Consider the following 23,126-nt stretch of genomic DNA (forward strand, 5'->3'; position numbering starts at 1 on the left):
AAAAAAAAAGCCGGGCGTGGTGGTGCGCACCTGTGGTCCCAGCAACTCGGGAGGCTGAGGCGGGAGGATGACCTGAATTCAGTAGGTCTCCAGCCTGGGCGACAGAGCGAGACCCTGTTTACTAATAAATAAAGCCAGTGTACCTAAAATACCATCATAACATGGAATCAGTATAAAAATGATTATTGAACTACCTGACATTCCTGTTTTGTGCTAAGTCTTTGAAATTTGGTGTAGTGTTTTGTTTTCTTTTCTTTTCTCTTTTGAGACAGAGTTTCGCTCTTGTTGCCCGGGCTGGAGTGCAATGGCACGATCTCAGCTCACTGAAACCTCAGCCTCCCAGGTTCAAGCGATTCTCCTGCCTCAGCCTCTGGAGTAGCTGGGATTACAGGCGCCCGCCACCACGCCCGGCTAATTTTTTTGTATTTTTAGTAGAGACAGGGTTTCGTCATGTTGGCCAGGCTGGTCTCGAACTCCTGACCTCAGGTGTTCTGCCTACCTCAACCTCCCAAAGTGCTAGGACCACAGGCATGAGCCACTGTGCCCGGCCCGGTGTGTACTCTTATAACACCTCTCAATTCAGGTCTAAATTTTGTGGGAAATAATCTATATTTAGATTTCACAGTATTCACAGTTGAAAAAATAGATGTATATCCCCTTGTTTCAAATGTAACTGAACCTAGTCACTTGTTTGAAATTCAAATTAATTAAAATTAAAAATTTTCAGTTCTCGGCAGCAATTGCACATTTCAAGGGCTCAATGGCCCCATGTGGCAGTGGTCCCGTAGAGGACGGCACAGCTCTAGACATGGTGTAGGAAGTTGGAGAAGCCTTCCTTAGGGTAGCAAGTGACGGTTGAGCCATGACCAGAAGTTGGTTAACTTGGCAAAGGCTGGGAGTTGGGGAAGCAGTAGAGTGTGTCAAGCACAGGAATGTTATGTGGAAAGGCCTGTGACACAGGGCAGCATGACGCCTGCAAGCCAGCGTAGCTGGAGCCAGGACAGCGGCAGAGTCCTAGGAGCTGGGGAGGAAAATAGGCAGGGGATGAGGCCGCCTTAAGATGCTGTCTTCATCCCAAGACACCAGGAAGCCTTGGGAGAACATTTAACCGGGACAGCATGGTCAGATTTTCATTTTTCAAAAAGCCCCTTTGCTACTGGGTGGAGATAGTTTGCAGGGAGTTCAGGGGGAGGAGGCACAGAGAGGGAGAAGTGGTGGGTGCTAGAGCTCTGAGAGGTAACATTGGAGGGGTAGTGGGTCTGGGGGTTGTGAGGAACAAGGGGTTTTCGGGGAGTACCCCAGGGCCCCCAGGTGTCTGGCTGGGATGCCAGGTGGAGTGATGGGCACCTGTGGGACAGCCAGGTAGAGACATCTGAGGCAGGCGGCAGCTGGGGAACTGTCTGGAACTCCGGTTGATGTGCTACCTGGGCTTAAGACGTACTCCCAAGAGTTACCAACACCTATACTTGGGAGTGGGTACATTATCCAGGGAGGAGCCAAGATTGAACACAGGTGGGTTTTTGTTCAGCATTTTAAAAATTTTTAATTTTTTTTTTTTTTTGTAGAGACAAGGTCTCACTATGTTGCCCAGGCTGGCCTCAAGAGATCCTCCTGCCTTGGCCTCCCAAAGGGCTGGGATTACAGGCGTGAGCCTCCGGTCCCAGTCTGTTCAGCACTTTTTCCACTAGCTTAGTATCTCCACACACCTCAAAGAGATCACCTCCACCACCTCAAAGAGATCACCAAGTCCAACTCATACATGCAAACCAGTGCTCAGGAAGTCCACATGATCCTGCTGTGGTTCATTTGACCAAAACCGAGTGGTGGAGCTAAGCAAGGCTGTTTCACAGAAGCCAGATATATAAGTGGCCTCAATACGGAGGGCAGTCGCCATCTCCCAGTGTCTCTGACTGCTGCACGCACACTTGGCAACCTGTGCTCAGGTCAGGGATGGTCTGGGTGGGGGCTCCAGTTTCTGCCACTCACCCGTGATGTGACTCTGGGCAATGTACAAAATCTCTTGGGTTTTAAGTTTCTTATCTGTAAGATGGGGATAATAAACCAATCTTGCAGCATGTGAGGATTTAATGAGACTACAGTTCCCATGAAGGGGATGGGGTGCCAACCTTCCCACACAGTCAAAAATCCACATGTAGGCCAGGTGTGGTGGCTCACGCTTGTAATCCCAGCACTTGGGGAAGCTGAGGTGGGTAGATCATGAGGTCAGGAGTTTGAGACCAGCCTGATCAACATGGTGAAACCCTGGCTCTACTAAAAATACAATAATTAGGCGTGGTGGTGCGCACCTGTAATCCCAGCTACTCAGGAGGCTGAGGCAGGAGAATTGCTTGGACCCAGGAGGTGGAGGTTGCAGTGAGCTGAGATCTCACCACTGCACTCCAGCCTGCAGGACAGAGCAAGACTCTGTCTCAAAAAAAAAAAAAAAAAATCCACATATAACTTTCAACTCACCACAACTTTTGTTAATAGCCTACTATTGGCCAGAAGCCTTACCAATAACATAAACACTCAACACATATTTTGTATCTGATTTGTATTGTATACTGTATTCTTACAATGAAGTAAGCTACAGAAAAGAAAAAGTACTAATAAAATCATAAGGAAGAGAATGTATTCACTATCACTAAATGAAAGTGGATCATCATAAAGGTTTTCATCCATATCGTCTTCACATTGAGTAGGCTGAAGAAGAGAAGAGGTTGGTCCTGTCATCTCAGGGATGGCAGAGGCAGAAAAGGTCGGGGAGATGGGAAGGAAGTCAGGAGATGCACACACACTGAGAAATTCATTGTTATTTCTGTCTGACATTTTTGTTTTTTCATTTCTCTAAATATATTTCTTTATGTTACCAATCCTTCTTCCACCATTTGCTTTAGTTTTGGTGTCCGTACCATAGAAAGGTCCATGTGGTAGAAGAAGTCACAAGTAGTCTTGAATAATCAGAACCCCTCTGCCAGATTGTCGAATGTCAACTTATTTTCTGGCACTGCATCTACATCCTCTTCCTCATCATCTGGCACTGATTCGAAAACACTCATCTCCATCAAGTGGTCTTCTGTTAATTCCTCTGGTGTGATGTCTGTTCACTCTTGAATTTCTCCAAGATCCATATCCTGAAAGCCTACATTCCCCACCTTTTTTGCCACAGGCACACTCTCTTTCATGATTTCCTTGATTGGCCCTGTTGTAAATCTGGACCAGTTTTCTCCAGTAGGAAGGCTGGGCACTGAGAGCCTTCGAACCTTCTGCTTCACCTTTTGACATATAGGACCCAATTTTAATGCATTTAAATGTTGCCTCCACTCCAAAATGAACATGGGACGTATGTAATGTGTGAAATAGGTGTGTCTCACCCCCTTCATGAATATTAATAGAGCCTTCTATAATCTGTTGAATATGTACATTTAGCCAACCCTTTCAGCATAACTTCCTGTCTCATCTTTCCCTGGAAGCACCTGCTTTTGGTCTTTGCTGGAGGCTACACTTCCCAGCCTGTCAAGATGGCCAGCCTGCAGGCTGCAACCTTTCTAAGAAATAAAGCTTTTGGGCTGGCCCAATGGCTCACGCCTGTAATCCCAGCACTTTGAGAGGCTGAGTTGGGTGGATCACTTGAGACCAGGAGTTTGAGCCCAGCCTGGCCAACATGGCGAAACCCCATCTCTACCTAGAAAAAAATACAAAAATTAACCAGATGTAGTGGCATGTGCCTGTCTTCCCAGCTAATCGGGTGGCTGAGGCAGAAGAATTGCTTGAACCTGAGAGGCAAAGGTTGCAGTGAACTGAGATAGCACCACTGCACTCCAGCCTGGATGATAGAGCTAGACTCTGTCAGACAAAAAAAAAAAAAAAAAAAAGAAAGAAAGAAAATAAGGCTCTTGGCCTGGCACAGCAGCTCATGCCTGTAATCTCAGCACTTTAGAAGGTTGAGGTGGGAGGATTGCTTGAGTTCAAGAGTTCGAGACCAGCTGGGCAAGATAGTGGGACCCCTGTCTCTACAAAAACAAGTTTGAAAATTAGCCAGGCATGGTGGCACACACCTGTAGTTCCAGCTACTTGGGAGGCTGAGGTGGGAGATTGCCTGAGCCCAGGAGGTTGAGGCTGCAGTTAGTCATGATTGTGCCACTGTACTTTAGCCTCTCCAAATTTGTAGATCTCATAATTTTAAGTCACCATCCTCCACCAGTCTCATTTTAGGTTGTCATATAATGACATCAGTTTTTCTTGAATCATATTAGAGTCTATAGATATGCTTTTCTTGTAGATATCCTTCACCCACATAAAAGCTGCGTTTTCTCTATTTCTCTGTCCTTCCTTCCTTCATCTTCTTTTTTTTTTCACCCTGACAGAGCCTCGCTTCCAGGCTGGAGTGCAGTTGTGTGATCTTGGCTTACTGCAGCCTCCACCTCCTGGGCTCAAGTGATCCTCCTGCCTCGGTCTCCCAAAGTGCTGGGATTAAAGGCATGAGCTACTACATCCAGCCAAAAGCTACATTTTCAAGACTAGATAAAAAGGTATTTGGCAAAAAGAGCAAAGTTTCATGTCTGCTAGCATGGCTGCAGTGATGACAATGCGAATTTCCTTTTCTTATTTTACAATGGTTCTTAGGCTGGATTAATTTATCTTGAAATGGTGGGCAACCACAGCTGCACACCTCAGTCTACAGTACATATCAATCAATCCATCTTTTTCTTGTACTGTCAAGACTTTTCTCTGCTTCTTGGCAGCACTTCCAGCATCACTAGTGGCATTTTGTACATGTCTCGTTGTCTTCTTCAGGTTTATGGTATTGCACTAAACATGAAAAATACATGAGAACCACAAGAGATTACTTTTCACTGTGATACACAATCTACAGGAGAGACAAGTGCTCACATGGAGATGGCTAGTGTCACATGGCATTTTAAGTGGACACTGGACACCTGAGCTCACTGCAATAGTAGCGGGAGGGGTGACAGAATTATTACAGTAGTACAGTGGGCTCCCATTAATTTATGCAATTATGACTTAATACTGCATCTTTACATTTGTTTACATTTCTCTTGACTGGCACCATGTACTGTGTTTGTGTGCATAACTTTTGATAAATTTTAACTTTATAATTGATATATGTATGTTTTATGGTGGTAAATGATAAAAATATGCTAGTATTTTATGCATTCATGACATACCTTTTTCTTAACTTTTTCAATATTTCTAGGCTACAAGGTTCATCTGCAAGTTTCTTCAAATGGTTGCAATGCTTACTGCAACCTCCATCTCCTAGGCTCCAGTGATCCTCCTGCCTCAGCCTCCCAAAGTGCTGGGATTACAAGCATGAGCAGTAGCTCATTTTTGTCCAAAAGCTGCATTTCCAAGACCAGGTAAAAAGGTATTTGGCCAAAAGAGCAAGGTTTCACATCTGCTGGCATGGCTGATGTGAAATTTTCCAATACATTTTTCCAATATATTTATTGAAAAAAAAAGTGGACCAGGTGTGGTGGTTCATGCCTGTGATCCCAGCAATTTGGGAGGCCAAGGTTGGGAGGGTTACTTGAGTCCTGGAGTTCAAGACCAGTCTGAGCAACATAGCAAGACCCCGTGTGTTTTTTTTTTTTTTTTTTTTTTTTTTTTTTGAGACGGAGTTTCGCTCTTGTTGCTCAGACTGGAGTACAGTGACATGATCTCGGCTCACTGCAACCTCCACCTCCCGGGTTCAAGTGATTCTCCTGCCTCAGCCTTCTGAGTAGCTGGGACCACAGGTGCGTGCCACCACACCCAGATTATTTTTTTTTTTTGTATTTTTAGTAGAGATGAGGTTTCACTATGTTGGCCAAGATGTTCTCAATCTCCTGACCTCGTGATCTGCCCATCTTGGCCTCCCAAAGTGCTGGGATTACAGGCATGAGCCATTACGCCTGGCCAACCCCATGTCTATTTAAGAAGATTTAATTTTAAAAAAAAAATTTTAAGAAAAAATCTGTATGTAGGTGGACCCATGTAGTTCAGACTTGTGTTGTTCAAGGGTCACAACTGTACCTGTGGTGACTGATATGAAACAGATGACCAAAAAATGAAAGTTTTATTTCCCCATCTGGTCCCATTTAAAAGAGGTGTTTAGGTCTGAGAATTTTCACACGTACAAGGTTCCACAGTCAGGATGCCGCGGAACGGCACCCCTCTTGCTGGAGTCCAGCCCTCCCCACCCAACCCTGCTGACTGCTGATTTGCCTGCTATCCCTGTCACACCGTTGTCTTGGGAAGGTCGTGTGAGTGGAGATATGCAGCATGGGCTCTTTGTAACTGGCTGCTTTCACTAAGCATCATGTTTTTGAGATCCACCCCAATGCTCTGTGTGTCAGTGACGTGTTCCTTTCAATTGTGGAATGGTGTTAGCCTACACAGGGAGACACAGGTAGTTACCTCTTCAGCCATGGGAGGACGTGTGGTTGTGTCCAGATTTAGGCGATTATGCATAGAGTTGCCATAAACATTTCTGCAGAGGTTTTCATGTGAACACAAATTTTCCTTACTCCAGGAAAAATCGTTATGGGACTGCTGGGCCGTGTGGTTTAACAGAACTGTCAAACTGCTTTCCAGTGGCACCTCACTATGGTTTTGATTTGCATTTCCCTAATGATTAGTGTTGATGGTCTCTCATAGGCTTTCTGTCTTCCACATAGAGCGTCCTCTTCAGTGAGGGTCCAAGTCTTTTACCCACTTTTGTTTGGATGGTTTTCTAACTGTTGATTTTAAGAGTTCTTTATATATGTCGGACTACTTTCTTTGTTGGATATGTGGTTTGTAGATATTCTCTCCCAGCCTATAGCTGTCTTTTCAGTGTCTTTTAATAGTGTCTTTTGCAAAGCTATCTTTTTTTATTTTGATCAAATCTAATTGATGGATTTTTGCTTTTACATGCATTTGGCATCATGTCTAAGAACAATTTCCCTAACCTCAATTAATGAAGATTTCTTCCTATGTTTTCTTCCAAAACTTTAAACATTCTCTCTCTCTATCTCTCTCAGCAAATAAGGAGGAAAGATTCATGACAATTGCAGTCCTGGTTTCTGTAGCTGGTCACATGGTCCTATAACTACCTTCTTGCACTCCCCAGTCTGTATTCCCTTTGCCTTCAGGAAGCCTCCGCTGGTTGTGGTTTTTAACCTGGTGGGGGAACCTTCATTCCTGAAGGTTCTGGACCATTATTAATCCTGCCTAGATTGGGCTGTTGTGCTTTTCCATTGATCTTAATCACAGCGCATGCCACGAGGGCCCTCCTGTACCCCAGACATGCTCTTCCTCAGTCCATTGTGAAGCAGCAGGGCAGTTTCTCCTTGGTGATCTGGACCAGCCACCCCCACCCAGCGTAGTTAACTCCTTCTTTACCTGTTGATCCGGAGGCATGAGGAGCTTGGTGCCACCAGATGGCAGCCTAAACTTCCAGCGCAATGGATCATCCCTCTGTCTCTTGGTGGCAGCATTCCTCCCTCTGGAACTAAGACCTCTAGGCCAGCAGAGCATAAGGTGGTGGGGACAAGGAGCAAAACTTTTGCTAGTGGGTCACTAGGGGTGATGGGGTTTCACCCTGTTGGCCATGCTGGTCTCAAACTCCTGATCTCAAATGATCCACTCGCCTCGGCCTCCCAAAATTCTGGGATTACGAGCGTGAGCTACTGCACCCAGCCTAGTGCTAATCACTTTTTAAAAAGCCATTCTAATATGTAGTGATGTCTCATTGTGGTTTTAATTTCAACTTTCCTAATGGCTAATGTTGCTGACCATCCTTTCATGTACAAAGAATATTTGCTTTGGTCAAATATCTGTTCGTGTCATTTGCGCATTTTTAATTTGATTACTTATTTATTTTATGTTGAGTTCTGAGAGTTCTTTATTCTTGACACAAGTTCTTTGTCAGATATGTGATTTGCAAATATTTTCTCTCATTCTGTAACTTATCTTTCCATCATCCCAAATGCGTCTTTTGCAGAGCAAAAAAAAATTTAATTTTGATGAGGTCCAATTTATCCATTTTTTCTTTTATAAATTGTATTTTGATGTCAAGTCTAAGGGCTCTGCCTAGTCCCTGGTCCTGAAGATTTTCTTCTATTTTTTTTTCCTGAAAGTATTACAGTTTGACATTTAAGCCCATGATCCTTGTGTTATGTTTTGTATAAAATGTGAAGGTCAGGCCAAGCCTCATCTCCTTGCCTATGGATGTCTGATTGTTCCTGCAGCACTCATTGAAAGGGCTATCACTCCTCTACTAAACTGCTGTTGCATCTTTCTCAAAAATTAATTAAGCATATTTCTGGGGTGGGATCTCTGTCTTGCACCAGTAATTAATGTGTCTCTCCCTCCACCAGCACCATACTGAGTTGATTACTTTGTAGAGTAAGCTTTAATAATTGGTACAGTGATTTCTTCTATTTAATTATTCTTTTTCAGAATTGTTTCAGCTAAACTAGGTCCACTTCCTTTTAATATAAAGTTTACAATAAGTTTGCATATGTATACAAAAAACAATGCCAAGATTTAGAATTGTATTAAACCTGCAATTTGAAGGAAGCTGACATCTATGTTGAGACTTCCCATCCCTGAATATGGCATGACTCTCCATTTATGTACATATTTGATTTCTTTCAGCAGAATTTTGTAATTTGCACTATATTCTCCTGTATATGTTTTATTAGATTTATTCCTACATATTAATACTTCAAGTATTTTGAGCAGTTGTAAATGGTATTGCAGTTTTTATTTTGGTTTCCACTCGTTTATTGTTACCATAGAGAGATGCAATTTGTGTATGTGTGTTATTCTTGTGTATTGCAGCCTTGATATTCTCAATCTTTATATCAAGGATTTTTTTTTTATTCCATGGGACTGTTTATGTAGATGATTATGCCACGTGCAAGTAGTAATAGTTTTCTTTCTTTCTTTTAAATCTGCATACTTTTTATTTCTTTTTCTGGTCTTATTACACTGGTTAGAACTTCTAGTACTATCTTGAATTAAAATGGTGAAAGGGAACATTCTTGCCTTCTTCCTGCTCTTAAGGGGAAAGCATTCATTCTTTCACCATTAAGTGTGATGTTAACTGTAGATTTTTGTAAATGCTCTTTATGAAGTTGGAGGAAATTACCCTCTATTCCAAGTTTGCTAAGAGTTTATATCATGAATGGGTTTTGAATTTTGTCAAAACCTTTTCCTATGTCAATTGATAAGATCATTATGATTTTTCTTCTTCAGTTTAAAAGACAGAATATGTGGATTGGCTTTTCAAATATTTAAGCAGTCTTGCATAACTTGAGTGAAATTCCTCTTGATTGTGGTCTACTACTCTTTTTATGCATTACTAAATTTGATTTGCTAACACTGTCTTGAGGATTTTTCCATCTAAGCTTATGAGCAAAATCAGCCTGCAAGGTTCTTTCCTCTGTCCCTGCCTCCTTCCTCCCTCCCTTCCTTCCTTTGTGCTGTCTTTGTTTTGTTTTGATATCAAAATAATGATATCATAGTCCTTTCCCTTCTATTTTCTGGAAGAGACTGTGTAAAACTGGTGTTGATTCTTCTTTAAATATTTGGTAAATTCTCCAGTGAAACAACTGGGTCTGGATATATTGTGTTCAGGAGCTTTTTAGTTACAAATCCAATTTATATAATGATTATAGGACTATTCAGGCTTTTATATATTTCATCTTTTCTGAGTTGTGGTAATTTGTGGTTTTCAAGGAATTGATCCATTTTTTCCTAGGCTGTCAAATGTACGAGCATAAAATTTTTATAGCGTTTTTCATAGATGCAGCCTCTTTTGTGATATTTCTTGTTTCATTCCTGATATTGCTGATTTGTGTGTTATCTCCTTTTATCTTTGTTGATCATGCTAGAGGATTATCAGTTTTATTAATTTTTTGAAGAACCTGTTTTTTATTTCCTTAATGTTCTGCATTGCTTTCCTGTTTTTAATTTCATCAATTTCTGCTCTTCGCTTTCCATCCTATTTGCCTTAACTTTATTTTACTATTCCTCTTTTAGTTTTTTGACTACTGGTTTGAGAACTTTCCATATTACTAATATAAGGATTTAGTGCTATAAATTTCTCTCTCAGCTCTGCTATAGCTGAATCCCTCAATTGTTTTTTAAGACAGGGTCTCATTCTGTCACCGAAGCTGGAGTGCAGTAGCACAATCTCCACTTGCTGCAGCCTCAACCTTCTGGGCTCAAGCAATCCTCCCTATCTCAGCCTCCCAAGTAACTGGGACTACAGGTGCATGCCACCACACCTGGCTAATTTTTTGCAGAGATAGGGATTTCACCGTGTTGCCCAGGCTAGTCTTGAACTCCTGGGCTCAAAAAGCGATCCACCTGCCACAGCCTCCCAAAGTGCTGGGATTACAGGAGTAAGCCATTGCACCCAGCCGCATCCACAAATTTTGATATGCCATATTTTCATTGTTACTTGCTTTTTAAAAATTCCCTTTGAGACGTCTTCTTGTCCACATTGTATATAAATGTTTACTGCTTAATTTCCAGGTGTTTGCAGATTTTTCTCTTGTCTTTCTGCAATTTATTTCCAGTTTGATTCCATTGTGGTCAGAGGACACTCTGTATGATTTCAGTTTTTAAAAATTTGTTAAGGTTTGTTTTAAGATCTAGAGTCTGTTCTATAAGAGCTTGAAAATAATGCATAGTTTGCTGTTGATGGATAGAGTTTTCCATAAATGTTAATTTTACCCTATTGGCTAATAATATTGTTTAGTTATCCTATATTCTTGCTGATTTTTTTTTCTGGTAATTTTACAAATTCTGAAAGTGAGATGTCGACATATCCCAACAATAATTATGGATTTTTCTATTTCTTTTTTAAGCTCTATCAGGTTTTGCTTCATGTGTTTTGAAGCTGTGTTGTTTGGTGCACATATATTTAGGATCAAGATATACTCTTGCTCTTTTGTTATTATGTAATATTCCTCTTTTGTCCTAGAAATTCTTTTTGCCATGAACTCTATCTGATATTATTATAGCAACTCCTGCTTTTTTAAAAGTTCCTGTTTGTTTGCATGAAATTTTTTTTCTGTTCTTTCACTTCGAATCTATTAAATACCTATGCCATGGTATTAGAACTGAATATCTTATGGACATCATATAATGGGTCATATTTTTGCATTTACTCTGCTATTTCTGTGTTTTTCCCAGATTTAACCAAACTGCAAAGTCTGAGGGCATGGTTCCTAAAATTTCCCTCATTCCTGACACCAACAGCAAGTTTTAGAGGTTTCCAAAGCACCCCAAGTTTCAATCATTTGCTGGAAGAACTCATAGAAGTCATTGAAAACTGCTATATACACATGGTTACTGTTTACTGCAGGGAAAGGATACAAATCAGAACCAGCACAGAGGGCAGGGCTAGGAGGGTCTGTGAAGCCTCTGTTGTCCTCAGGTGCATTACTCTCCCAGCATCCACGTGTGACAATACCATGAAGCACTGCCAACCTAGGAACCTCACCCAAGCCTTGGTGTCCAGAGTGTTTCCTGGAACTGCATTGTGCAGCCATAATTGACTGATCTGTTGGAGACTGGTTGGAACTCTGTCTTCACCTCTCCCTTTCCCAGAATCTGGGGCTGACAGCACATTCCTGGGAGGGCCCACCATGAGCCAGCTGGTAGCATAAACTTCAGGTATAGTCTGAGGGGCCCACCATGAATAGCAAAGACCCTCCTGTCACATGGTCTTCAGGACTACTTGCCAGGAGCCAGGACAAAGGCTAGACCTCTTCTTTGGGCTAGGCCAAATTCTTTACCACACAGAAATCATATTTAGGATTCAAATGTGCCATTTTTATTTGCTTTCTGCATGTTTCTTATGTTTCCTTTATCCTGTTTCATTTCACTTGTCATGGATTACTTAAACAGTTTTTAGCATTTCATTTTGAATTATTTATACTTTTGGGTGCTTTGCTTTGTATCGTTTTCTAAGTGGCTGCTCTAGGATTGATTATAATATACACATGTAACTTATCACAGCCTGCTGGCATCAATGTTTCACCACTTCATGAGAAATATCAAAAGCTTACTTTTATTTACTTCCCCTTTTCCTCCCCCACTTAAACATGTAATTATCATAAATATTTCCTGTTCAGATGTAGAGCACCGCAGCAGATGATGTTAATATTTTTTGCTTCAACCATAAAATACGATTTAAGAAACTCATCATAGTCTATTATACTTACCAGATGATTACCCCTTCTGTTGTTGCTATTTCTGATTTCCTTATTTCCTTTTTATTAGTAGAGCTTCCTTCAGCCATTTATTAAGGGTAGGTTTTCTGGTAACAAATTATCCTAGTTGTCCTTCCTCTTAGGATATCTTTATTTCCCCCTCATCCCTGAAGGATACATTCACTGAATAGGGTTCTGGGCAGAGAGTTTTTCTCAGCACCTGGCGATGGTGTGTCGCCCCCTCTGCCTCATGGTTTTAGAGAAGCCCACCATCCTCAGAACCAGTGTCCCTTAATGCATCGTTTTTCTCTGGTGGTTTAAAAGATTTTTTTCTTCATCTTTCCTTTCCTGAAGTTCCATTATGATGTGTTTATCCTATTTGGGGTTTGCTCAGATTCTTGAATCTGCAGGTTTACTTCTTTCACCAAATTTGGGACGTCTTCAACCACTGTGCCTTTGAATACTTTTTCACCACACATTCCTTCCTCTCCTCCTGGGACTCTGGTGACAGGAACGCTGGGCCTTTTGTCACTGTCCCACCCATCCCCGAGGAGGCGTTCATTTCTCAGCCTCCTATCTCTCCATCGTTCCTATGGGCCAGCTCTATTAATTTTCCTTGAATCAACAGACTCTGTTCTCTGTCGTCTCCACTCTGCTATTGTACCCAACTGCACATTTTTTCATTTAGTTATTGTATTTTTCAGTTGTATGATTTTCATTTTGTTCTTGTTTCAAGAAAATTCGCCGTTGTTTTCTGAAGCACTTTTATGATGGCTGCTTTAAAGTTCTAACATCTGATTTATCTTGGTTAATCTTATTTTGCTATTTAAGTTGTTTTTTGTTTTGCTCTGTTATGTTTTTGAGACAGAGTCTTACTCTGATGCTCAGACTGGTGTGCAGTAGCATGATCTTGGCTCACTGCAGCCTCAAACTGCCGGGCTCAAGCGGTCTTCCTGCTTCAGCTTCCTAAGTAGCTGGCACCACACGTGTGTGCCACCACAGGTGTGTGCCACCACAGCTGGCTAATTTTTAAATTGTTTGTAGAGACAGGGTCATGCTGTGTTGCCCAGGCAGATCTCAAACTCCTGGGCTCAAGCCATCCTCCTGATTGACCTTCCAAAGTGCTGGGATTACAGGTGGGAGCCCCCTCACCAGGCTTCAAGTTGCTTTTTATGTTTCCTGATATGACAAATAATTTCAAATATGTTCTGGAGATTTCGGTTATTATGTAAGGAAACTTTTTATCCTATTTGAACATTCCAGTTCAGTCCATGGTACCCTTATTTGGTTTACCATATAGGCCCCAGCCTGCTTTAGGGGAAATGTAGAGTCAATGACAATTTAGTTTTCAAAGCCCTCCCAGTGCTATTCTGGTCTCATTTGTTCTTCTGGATCTGCTGGGGTTCTGGTTCAATCCCTGCGCATGTTGCTGGGGTTGCCCTGTGCGGTGGGGGTAGGTTAAGGAAACGCCGGGTTCTGGGTGTGCTCTCTGCGCTGTGGTCAGCAGAGCCTTTGTGGCCTGGGTGTGATGCTGAGGGCCAGGCCTGAGCGGAGCTGCTATGACATGGATCAGTAGGAATCTCCTCACTGGGTCTTCAGTGAGATGCCCTTCTCAGTCCTTTCACCAGAGAAAATAGGCTTGTTTTCTTTTCTTTTTTCCCCCTGCAGGTTTTGGCAGTTACAGGTTGCAGGGTTCTCTGGGCCCATCCAGGAGATGAGAGAGAAAAAGAAAACTCAGGGCCTGGTACAGCATCACCCCCAAAGTCCCAAGGTTCCTGGACAGCCTTTCTTCCTCTCCACTTCCTAGAGTCCTCTTATGTCTGTTAAATTTTTTCCAGGGTGTCTAGTTGTATTTAGAGGGCAGATGCTACCTCCTCATAGAATGCCGGGGTCCACTCTCCAGGCATTTGGAATGAGTTGCCACGAGGTCCTCGGGAGGGTGTGACAGTTCACATGCCCACCAGCAGCGTTTCCACGTCTCCATTTCCTCTGCCCCTGACAGCATCTAATGTTATGATTTTTGTTTGTAAATTTGGCTTTTGGTTCCTTTATGAGGGGATTAATTAATACAGGCTGCTGGCTCCTTCCCACGAATCCAAACCTTGGAGATGCCATCAAAGGGATGACAGTTGATGGAGCCCAGAACCTAAGAGGACCCCTGAGAGCCTTGCGGAGGCTGGGCAAACGTGGTGGAGTCTGGGACAGGAGGGGAACCACAGTCTGAGTGGAGGAGGCCACACAGCACAACCTGGGCCAGACTGCAGCTCTCTGCTCCGGGGCCCACCTGGGGCTGTCATCTGTCGGCCCTGCTTTCCTGTAGAAGATCCCATCTGTACCAGCCCCAGGAATCTAGGCAAGGCCAGAGCACCTCAGGAGCCTCCTGGTCTGAAGGCCACAACACCTGGGCAGGCTGGCTGGTCGCCCCTGGGCAGCCTTCCTCCCCAGCCCAAGGACAGCCAATTACAGCACAGGGCAGCCCTGGACAGACAGCACCAGCTAGGAGGACAGGGGCATTCCCTGCAGACCAGAGCAGCCCCCGGGGATGAGCAAAGAGGGCCCCAGTCATCCTGCCAGAGGCTCTGCCCCGAGGAGCCCCTGCCTGCCTCCCTGAAACCCACCAGGAAGGTGTCAACTGGGGCCTAAGACGAAGGCAGCTGACCATACCCACGGAACAGAGAGCGGCCTGAGGAAATGAGACAGCGAGGGGAGTGAACTCCGGGAGGGAAAAACCCCAAGGTTTTTCCTTGGAGGAGGGAGCAGATGAGCGGATAAGACCGGTAAATCCGTCACATACCCTCAGGACGCAGGGAGAGCGCGGCTGGAATCGGCAGTTATGCAGAAGATGCAGCCGGGAATACTGGACTGGAACACGCGGGCGCTTAAGTGATGAACTTGGTGGGAAGGTTGGAGACCAGAAAATGAACGAGTGAGACAGGTCAGGCTCTGAGCTCTTCTAGAAGGATCTGAAGGTGTTGAGGAGGCAGAGGTGAGGGAGGAAAAATATTCAGTGCTTGGAAGAGGAAAAATGAATAGATAAGAGGAAATATCTGAAAAATGATTAGGAAATTTCCCCAATTAAGAAAAGATGCACATCCTCAAACTGAAAGGGCCTGCAGAGCGTTAATTACATTTTAAAGTTAAAATCTTATGTGTAATTTCAAAGAAAAGCATCTACATTTTGAGTCAAAATTGCTAAAAACTTCCAAAGAGAAAAAGCAGGTAACCCGCACAGGAACGGGAGTGGTGCTGACATTAGAATCGCGGCACAGACAACGGATGCAAGAAGAAAGGGAGTGACAGCTTCAGACGCGAGAGGAAAGGACCCTGGAACCCAGGGCTGCGTCCTGCTCACCGCCATGAAATATGGGCACGCAGGAAGCCATCCTCAGTCCTATCAGCCCCCTTGAGAGTCAACCCCAAAAACACTCTTGGAGAAATATTTCAGCAAGAAAAAGGAACCGGGGAGGATGCTGCCAGGTCTAGGGAGGAGTTGTGCTTCCCCAGCGTGGATGGTTCACAGCCATCTAAGTAAGCAATGACCTCCGCGTGTGCCGCACAGTCCAGCTTCCTCAGAGGCGGTGGTGGCCTGGTGGAGGAATGTGGGCTGGCTGGGCGGCCACAGAGAATTACTGTTTCCATTAAAAGGAAATGTCTTCTGGCCGGGAGCCCTGGCTCACACTGTAATCCCAGCATTTTGAGAGGCTCAGGCGGGTGGATCGCTTGAGGTCAGGAGTCTGAGACCAGCCTGGCCAACCTGGTAAAACCCTGTCTCTGCTAAAAATACAAAACTTAGCTGGGCGTGGTGGTGGGCACCTGTAATCTCAGCACTTTGGAAGGCTGAGGCGGGCGGATCACTTGAGGCTAGGAGTTCGAGACCAGACTGACCAACATGGGGAAACCCCATGTCTACTAAAAATACAAAAATTAGCCTGGCATGGGGGCACATGCCTGTAGTCCCAGCTACTCGGGAGGCTGAGGCAGGAGAATCGCTTGAACCCGGGAGGTGGATGTTGCAGTGAGCCAAGATCACACCACTGCACTCCAGCCTGGGCAACAGAGCAAGACCCTGCCTAAAAAAAAAAAAAAGTGTCACATGGAGATGTGTGTCCATTTGGGACTGTTTTCCAGCCTTTCCACACTCTCCCCCTCCCCATCTGTCCCTCCATCTCCACCAAGCTGTGTTTTGATGTTGTGTTTGCATGATTTGGTGTATCTGGCATTTTAACATTTCATCCTTGCCACTATTTATTATTTTCTGTTTCTTCATAGTAGCCACTAAATTGATTTCAGGTGATATCTCATTGTGGTTTTGATTTGCATTTATCTAATAATTAGTGATATTTAGTGTCTTTTCATATGCTCATTGGCCATCAGTACATCATCTTTGGGAAAATGTCTGTTCAAGTCATTTGCCTGTTTTTAAATCAGGTAATTTGTTGATTTGTTGTTGAACCATGGAGACATAATTTTAAACCACAACACCTATCTTGCAGATTGCGGTGAGAACTAAAAGATTTATGTATGCAGATCATATTACCTGTCACGTAGTAGGCACTCAAAAATTATTACTTGTCTTCCTAGGGTTGTTATGTTAAATAATGTTATGTTAATAACATATGTAAAACTGCTTCTTAAATTATAAAGTGCTATGCAAATGTGAGTTAATACTACAAAGCTGTATGCAAAATATTTTAATATTTTTCTGAGGTTCTCCATACTTAAATATATAAATCTTTCCATCTCTAGACTTTATTCTGTTTTTTAGCTGTAATCCTTTTTTTCCATTTTACTTCAAGTTTTATCAAAAAAAAAAATAGCAGCCAAAATAGAACAAGTAAAGATGGAGAAACAATAAATAATTTCACTAAAGCAAAGTCAGAGTAAGATCTATTTAAAAATAAAACGTGAAGAAAAGTTGCAATGGATTACACTATTGAAAAATCCTAAGACAACCAGAACTGCCGTTCCTTCAGAGAATGTGAGTGATGTTGAAAGATTAATAACATTTGGATAACATTAATTACAGTGATGTTATAAACTCTGGTATTCCAGTTGCCATAACAACCCGCTATATGTTGGTTTTCTAATGACATTTCGAACAAGTGCTGAGGCGAACTGCATCACTTCAGAACTTTGATTGCTGTCACTCAGTGATTTTAAAATTGAATTGTTTTGTTCTTAAAGAGTCAGAATATGTCACTGTCTTCAGAAATATTCTCAAAATTATGGGGAGGAAGTGATACACATTCCTATACAATTATAGAGCACTCAAAAAAAAGAAATGTATTTTGTTTTTAATACAAAATTAACAGGTTTTTTTAATAGGGAATAGAAAAAAACAGGAGAAAGATTATGCTTCATGCTTCTCAGAAGACTTTGTTCCCTTGCAGAATTATTTGACAATAAAATTCTTTCTAGAAAAACTCACTTTTCTTGCTTATATTTCTCTCGTCTCCATTCTCTCCTTTCTTTTCACCTCCCTGTTTCTTTCTTCCAATGAATTCTTTTAGAAGCCATGGATTCTGGTCAAGGTAGATGCAACACTTTGGAGTTAGTGAGAAGAGGTCATTCCTCCATCCAGCTTTCTGCTTTCTGATCTCTCTTCCCTCTGCTGACCAACCCGTTGCCCAATGGATATAATAAAAGAAAGACTACTTGCCACTGGCTTATATTATATTGGATTTTAATATTCCCAAGAGAATGTGTTAAATATATATATTGTGCCACTGACCAGAAGTAAAGCATGATTGTAACAGACATGCTTCTAAGTATTTGCTCAGCCCACAGCCTACTCTGCTCCTGCTGCCCAAGGGACATCCCACCCACCCATCCACAAATATGAATCGTTTGATTAAATAGGAGCACCAGAACCAACTCATCCATATGCAATGAGCTGGACAAATACATTCTCTCTTTTTCTCCTCTTTTCCCTCTTTCCTCTCCCTCTCTACAAATTCAGCTAAGGTGAATGCTAACCATTTGCAATGGTGTTTAAAGCAGAACAGTGGTGTTCTGTGGCAGAACTCTGTGCTACAGGACTCTGAAGGGAGATTATGCCCACTGCCTCCCCACCCACCCCTCTTGCCCACCCCCACCACAGTTCCAGCAGCATCTCAGTCTATACAGTGCATCTCAGGTATTGGAGGTGGCATCATTCCAGGTAAAACATATTCTATGCTCTATAAACCCTGAGCCCAATGCAATGCCATCTTAAGTAGGCCCAGGTCTGTCCCTTGTCCAGATGTGCCATCAGCACCCTTTCAACACTCTCTCTCCTCCCCCTTTCTCTATACTTAAAGCTCCCTCTACCCCACCCAGATATCCAAAGGCATTGATCCTACCCTCCCAAAGCTCCCACTGTGGCCAGCTCCTCCGAGGCCTCTCAGGGAAGAGTGAAGTGAGCTAATCAACCCAGCCTAGACTTCTGTTGACCCAGAACCAATTCAAGATGAAGGCCATGCCTTAGACAGCAGCTGCCAGGGAAATACATGACTTATACAATGACATCAGCTGAAATTCACAAAGGTCACTGCATTTAACTCATTCCTCACCCAAGGTGATGCAAGCATGCTAACCCTTTTCCTCCCAGTCTTCTCTGGATGATCTTCTCCACTTGATTTTACTGGGATGTACATGAACAAGCTAGAGGAACAGCCTGTGCCTGTTATCCTCTCCTCCCCACTGCTGAGGTCACTCTCCACCCTTCTCATCCTACTCTCTTGCTGGGGACACTGAACTGTATGAGTTTCATCAATGGACTCCCTTGCCCTTTGACCTCCAGTTGGGTTCTGCCAAGTAGAGGTCCTTAATAGGAGATAAGAGGGAGGGAGAAGGAGTGGAGGCTGGGGTATTTATGCCTCTGGCTTGATCCCTGAAGTATTGTCTTGCAGTCATCTCTATGTGATTCTCTCCACCCAGGTTCCAGTAACTGATCCCTCCTCATATCATTTCTGGTGAGGAGTCATAACTGAACTCAGTGGTGCTACACTGTCCTTTATGGACTCCATAAACACTGCTCATCGTTTGTAAACAGTCCCTTCACTAAACCTCCCTCCAATTGTTCTAGTGCAAATGGCCCAACACATTCCTCCTGGGATCCTGAAATGATTCCTTAAATGATGTGGTCTATCCTATCTCCCCTTCCTGCCTACAATGGCCTTGGGCTCTGTCCTAACTCTGCTGCCTTTAAGATTGGTCTACCCTAAACTATATCCACATAACCCCACGATTGTCCCTTCATGCCTAACCCACAAAGAGAGGTGATAGGAGTTAGGCTGAGGAGTGGGGATAGGGAAAGACAAGGCTTAGCATGGTCCCTGATGACCTCGTAGCTTCCAGGCAGATGAAGGCAGGGTGGAGGCAGGCTGCTCTGAGCCCAGCTGGTCGGTGCTCAATCAGAAAGGATATGGGTTGAGCTCAGAAAGCCTGAGAGCAGTGGCACTCTGGAGCAGATCAGAAGCCAAGACTCTAAGAACAACATGCAAATCTGTGTAGGGAATATCAGAGGCTCCTACCCAGGTCTCAGCAAGTGCAGACAGGCTGGTTGTCAGGAGGATTAGGGTTAGGGTTAGGGTTAGGGAGGAGTGAATCAAATATGAAGCAAAGCAATGATCAATTAGCTCAATCTGCAGATAGGAATAGATTCCTACAGATAGAAATTTAAGTCAGAGTTGCAAGGGGATTTAGAAATCACACACTTCAATCACTTCACTTTTAGATGAGGACTATCAGACTGTAGAAACAGGGGTGATGAGTGCAGAACAAAGACAAACACCCAAAACTTCTCACTTCTAGATTAAGGATTTACCTGTGAAACCCATGCCTCTAAAAAGGTCGATTCTACTTTTTAAATATTTTTAAACAGAGTAGCTTTGGATGAAAACATGATGTTATGGCCTTGAAATTTTTATATCAAGCATATTTTCAACTGGTCACTAGAAAAAAAATAGATGTAGTAAAAAGAATCTACACAGGATCAAACTGATAATAACTAAAATTATATATGTTAACTTTGATATTGACAAAAAACTGACTGAAGAATCTCATTGTGTTGGTAAGTCTCAAAACTACAAAAGTGAACTCTTAAAATTGCACTTTATACAAATAACACAAAATAAAACTGACAAAGGTGAAAGCTTTACACAGAAAAATTTGTAATTGACTTTAAAAATTGACAAAAGAATCGAATCTTCTTGTCAAAAATTATACCTGCGAAATCTAGCCCAGGAAAGTTAGGTTTGGTAGAAAATGACTACAAAAGAAACCTCAAAATTGCTGATTGGAAAAGTTGGAAAGATTTAATACGGACATAAAATGGGATCACTGAATAAAGTCTAAATTATTTCAGTAAAATAAAAATACTGAAAATTATTTAATGGCACAGGAAGAAATTTGATCAAAGAATTACATTAATTCAAGACAGTTGCTTCTAGAAAATAATTTATTGATAATATTTCCGGAAATGTTGGAATAATTCTGATGAAAATGTTTGTTTTCATTCAATAAAAAATGTCCTCAGGGTCAAAACAACTGAGAGAGAAGTACCTGATATGGGACTTCTCAGGTAGCCCCCACTCTTGGGGCTTCCAGTTTTACATTTACCAAGTTTAAAGAAATCTAAGATCTCTTTCCAGGATCCTAATAACTTGCCTAGATCAAAATAACATGTACTTCAGTGAATGATTTCAGCTGGTTGATAAAATCAAAGTTTACCAGAAGGCATGAAAGTTCAGAGATCCCCTTACCATTTCAAAGGGGGTTTGTACTTTAAAATCAATCTACACGTCACCTCACACCCATTATGATGGCCACTATTTAAAAAGAAAACAGAAAATAGCAAGGGTTAGCACCAATGTGGAGAAATTAGAGCCCTTGTGCACTGTTGGTGGAATGTAAAATGATCCTGCCATTATGGAAAACAATATGGAGGTTCCTCAAAAAATTAAAGCTAGGATTACTGTATAATCTAGTGATATGGTTTGCCTCTGTGTCCCCACCCAAATCTCATGTGGAATTGTAATCCCCACGTGTTGAAGGTGGGGCCTGGCAGGAGGTGATTGGATCACGGGGGTGGTTTCTAATGGTTTTGCATCATCCCTCTAGTATTGTCTCATGACAGAGTTCTCATGAGATCTGGTTTTTAAAAGTGTGTAGCACATCCTCCTTCACTCTGTCTCTCTCTCCTGCCACCATGTGAAGATATGCCTGCTTCCCCTTCACCTTCTGCTGTGATTGTAAGTTTCCTGAGGCCTCCCAGTCATGTTTCCTGTACAGCCTGCAGAAACTGTGAGTCGATTAACACTTTTCTTCATAAATTACCCAGTCTCAGGTAGTTCTTTATAGGATTGTGAGAATGGACTAATACATCCAGCAATCCCATTTCTGGGCATATATCCAAAAAAGAATTGAAAGCAGTATCTTGAAGAGATATTTGTACATGTGTGTTCATAGCAGCACTATTCACAATAGCCAAGAGCTGAAACCAACCCAAATGCTCATTAAAAGATGAATGGATAAACAAAAGAGTGTGTTTCTTTAAATGTGATTTTATGCTGGGATCATAGAGAACCCTGGATTTTATGCAAATGAGTGGGAAAAAAATTAACCCAACACAAAAAAGTAGGTTTATACTGATCATACAGGACAACACCTTTCAAGATTGTAAAAAGTTAACTTTTCTCTCTTCACATCACCTGTAATGATGACACCCCATAAAGATTTTTCTCTATGTATCCTTAGTTTTGCACAATCCCCTGGCCCCAGTGCTGCATCCCCATATCCCAGTTGAGAAGAATATGCCAATATTTAAGGACACACAATAGGGTCAGCACATCAAGCTTCAGGACTTACACCCTCCATAAAAGAGAAAATTCTCCTTTCTCATGCCATTCTTTCAAAGCCAGGGTTCCCGAAGAAAGGATTTCTGGTGTCATTACACAAAGGAGATCCTGGAAATTAAGGTTTGCCATGGGTTATGTCCAGTACTGGAATAAACATAGAATTATTGAGGTACCTTCCTCTGTCTTCTTTGCAAACTCCTCGTTGCAGCTCCTTCCTTGCAAACCCCTCTGTCTTCCTTGCGAACCCCTCATTGTAGCTCAGAACTCTGCTTTGGCATTGCCTCCTGGTAAAGCCCCTGCTGCGTCCACCCTTCCAACCACACTTCCTCACTCTCCTCCGCACCACTTTGGTGCTGCAGGAGTTACACTTCCTGTTGCAAAGATCAAGTATTCTCGGGTGACCTCTGGTGTTGTGGGTGATTGTAAAGATACTTAAGGCAATAAGAAAGCACAGGTATGACACTAGGCAGGTTGTAGTCCAGCCTCCCAGAGCCCTGGGATGTCAGTAAGTGCTCCCCTTTGAGTCAGTAATGGTAATGCCCCCTTGAGAAGAGGGACCTTTGGCCCCTGACTCCTGACGGTGCCATACTCACAATTCCACTTCTCTCCTTCACCTCTTTGTGCTTCCGCTTCTCACTAGTTCGGCTGTTACCTCCACTTTTGTTTCTTTCTAATTCTACTCTGGTTCTGTAGTTGAGTTTCTCACAGTGGAAACTACCTGTGCTCTCACTGGTTGGGTCAGTGAGTTGCCTCCACTATTGGGCAGAATTCTGCTATTAGACCTCCCAGAGCCCATTGGTAAACCTAAGATTGTAAAAATGTAAAACTTTTCTATCCTCAACGTCATCTGTAATAATGAAACCCCAAAAATATTTACTCTATGTATCCTGTAGTTTTGCACAATTTTGTGGTTACCTTTGGCCAAGTTACAGATTCTTGATCAGTTCGATCATGGTTACTTACCAGGGTCACATGACAGAAAGTCAACAACTTATGGAAAAAGAACAGTCTTTGCTGCTTTGCTCAGAAGGTAATATGTACAAACTTGCATTATTGCATATATCACAATACA

General features: G+C 42.6%; 1 pseudogene; it reads left to right on the forward strand.

Moving 5' to 3' along the window:
• LOC117975753 (ribosome biogenesis protein BMS1 homolog) overlaps positions 1-17,632 on the forward strand; it is a 32,288-nt pseudogene extending 14,656 nt beyond the window's left edge.
• Positions 17,633-23,126: the final 5,494 nt, after the last annotated feature.

Source organism: Pan paniscus, chromosome 15, assembly GCF_029289425.2.
Source record: "Pan paniscus chromosome 15, NHGRI_mPanPan1-v2.0_pri, whole genome shotgun sequence".
NCBI classification, from domain to species: domain Eukaryota; kingdom Metazoa; phylum Chordata; class Mammalia; order Primates; family Hominidae; genus Pan; species Pan paniscus.